Raw genomic sequence first — 3,207 nt, 5'->3', positions numbered from 1 at the left:
CATCTCCTAAAAAAAAAAAAAAAAGTAATTTTTGAAGATTGGAATGCAAAGGTTGGTAACAAAGAGGAAGACTCAGTAGTTGAAAACTATGGCTTTGGTGATAGAAACTATGCTGGAGATTTCATGATAGAATTTTGCAAGATCAGGAACTTCTTTGACAATGTTTTTTTAAAAACAACATGAAAGAAGACTATGCACATGGACCTCGCCGGATGGCATACACAGAAATCTAATTAAGAACATCTGTGGATGTATATGGCAGAAAATTTCTGTGTCATCAGCCAAAATAAGTCCAGGGGCAGGCTGTGGAATAGACTATCAATTGCTCATGTGGAAGTTCAGGTTGAAGCTGAAGAAAATTAAAACAAGTTCATGACAGCCAAATTATTACCTTGAACGTATCCCACTTGAATTTAGAGATCATCTCAGGTACAGATTTCATGTATTATACATTAATGACTAACGATCAAAAGTATTGTGGGATGGTATCAAGAACACAAAACATGAAGAAATCAAAAGTTCATTAAGAAGACAAGAAAGAAGTAAAAGATCAACATGGAAGTCAGAAAAGACTCTAAAACGTGCTCTCCAGCATAAAGATGATAAAGCAAATGAAAGAAATGAGGTGGGAAAATGAACTGAGCACAAAGTGTCAAAGGGCAGCAGGAGAAAATAAATTCAAATACTATAGATTTAATGTGCACAGTTACAAAACAAAAATGCTAAGATACAGTCAGCATTTTACTAGCAGAAAAAAAGTAACTGATGAAAAAATTGAAGCCTGAACTTGCAGATTCTATGTGCAAATTATTAAAAGATGCAGAAGGCATCAAAAGAGGATGGAAGGAATGCACAAAGTCACTTTATCAAAAAGAAAGTATATTTTAAACAATTTCAAATGGTAGCATATGATCAATAGCTGATGGTACTGAATGTAAAAATCCTATGTGCACTGAAAGTATTGGCAAAGAACAAGGCTTCAGGAATTGATGCAATGTTAATTGAAATCTTTCAAAATCTGATGCAGTACTGGAGGCTCTCATTTAACTATTCCAAAAAATTTGGAAGACAATTATATGGCCAATTGATCGAAAAAGATTCACATTTGTCCCTATTTCAAGAAGTGACCCAACGAAATGCAGAAATCATTGCTCAATATCATTAATATTTTATACAAATAAAATTGTGCCAAAAAAAAAAAAAAAAATAAGTTAAAAAAATGACTGCAACAGTACATTGATAGGGAACTGCCAGAGGTTCAAGCCAAATTCAGTCAAGATCACCCTGCTGGAGGAGGCTCGCTGGCTCAAGGAGGACATGGTGGAGGAATGACATCACTTGGTCAAAGAGGCCCAGGACAACCTGGTGAAAACCAAGTATTGCTGCACCTGGTGATGACCGTGCCCCCTCCTTACCCCCCCCCCACCACCACCACCGTCGCAGCCTCCTTGTGTATGAGTCAGTGAATTACCACGTACAGGAGAACCCTCAGGAGGAGGGGACTGAGTACAGGGGCTACAGCTCCAAGCTCTGCAGCAAGGGCAGCATGGCTGACCCCAATGAGGAGAAGGAGAAGCGGATCACAGAAACTGAGAATGAACGCGTGCAGAAGCCGCTGCAGACTTTGACCAATGAGCTGTACCACGCCAGAGACGAAAATAAGAAGACCCACAATGATATCATCCACAATGAGAGCATGTGGCAAATCCACGACAAGTACAAGACACTGCGGCAGATTTGGCAGGGCTACACAAAACAGAGGATTGATGAGTTTGAGTCTATGAAGATGCTGGCCGAGGAGGGCAGGACTGGGGACAGATGGGTGGGGTTCCTTGTCGGACATCCATACCACATGGTTTTTCAGTCTTTTGAATTTAGAAACCACCCCCCCCACACACACCATATTCCAGTTTATTTACAAAGTGAGTAGTTATTTCAGTGGAACAAGCGATATTATTGTTTACTGTCAGATGGATCTTGGCTAAAAGCAGAGACTACCAGAAAGATGTTTACTTGTGCTTTATTAACTGCACAAAGGCTTTTGATCATGACAAGTTATGGACAATATTGTGGAGGATGAGTATTCCGAAAACTTATTTGTATTTTTTTTTTTTTTTTTTTTTAGTTTTTATTGTGAATTATGTGAGTTTACATGGGAGAACACCAGCCTTACATTCATCCTATCATATTTCATTTCCTTGCAATGACTCCAATCCCCTCCATGCATCATCAAACAACCAAAGGGTACACCCCACAGGCCTGCCTCCCGGCTATTAGCACACAATCCCTCTCCCTCCCTGAGTTCTCAGTCCCCAGCAGCTCCTTCTGTTGACCTCATGGACTCTGCCTCCATTTCTGGCATCACTGTTTCTCTGGATAGGGTCGAGCAGTCTTCTTGTCTTATTTGATGGTCCCAGGGACCTCTGCTCCTGGACTTGCAAAATCAACCACTCCTCTCCTTTTGATACAAAACATCTACCTTTATATTTCCAACCCTCAATTGTACTTTTAAGTCCTGGTGTGGTGCTGTGGGCTTAAGCACTGGTCCACAAGTTGGATTTGAACCACAAGGACAGTGGTTCACACTCACCAGCTGCTCTTTGGAAACCCTATACAGGTTTGCGATGAGTGGGAACTGACTCCACAGCACTTAACAATAACATAAATCCTTTGTTTCTCTGTGGGATAAAACCCTGGGCAGCAAGGTCAGTTTGAACTACAAGGTCAGATATTCAAACTCACAGCTGCTCTTTGGAAACCCTATACAGGGTTGCTATGAGTTGGAACTAACACAAGACCAGGAGGCAGCAATTCAAGCAAAACAAATTTGTGTGCTTGGATTGTATTTGTTCCACCTACTAATTCAATCTATTTTCTGAGCAATAATCTCAGAAGCTGGATTGTCTGAAGAAGAACATGCATCAAGATTGGTGGGAGACTCAGTAACAACATGCTATATGCTGATGATACACCTTTGTTTGTTGAAAGCAAAGGGAAGAGAGAAGTTAAATACTTACTGATAAAAATGAAAGACCACAGCTTTCAGTATGGGTTGACCCTTGATGTGAAGAAAACAAAAATCATCTCTAACTGACCAATAAATAACATCAAGCTAAATGAAGAAAACATAGAAAAATCAAAGACTTCATTTACCTGGGATCAACTGTCAATACTCATGGAAGCAGCAGTCAAGAAATCAAATGAGGG

General features: G+C 40.1%; 1 pseudogene; it reads left to right on the top strand.

Moving 5' to 3' along the window:
- The window catches only part of LOC102825728, a 148,495-nt pseudogene that overhangs the window by 44,734 nt on the left and 100,554 nt on the right, over positions 1-3,207 (top strand).

Source organism: Chrysochloris asiatica, unplaced genomic scaffold (assembly GCF_000296735.1).
Source record: "Chrysochloris asiatica unplaced genomic scaffold, ChrAsi1.0 scaffold00456, whole genome shotgun sequence".
NCBI classification, from domain to species: domain Eukaryota; kingdom Metazoa; phylum Chordata; class Mammalia; order Afrosoricida; family Chrysochloridae; genus Chrysochloris; species Chrysochloris asiatica.
Note: the sequence above shows the minus strand (reverse complement) of the source record. Positions and strands in the feature narration are given on the sequence as shown.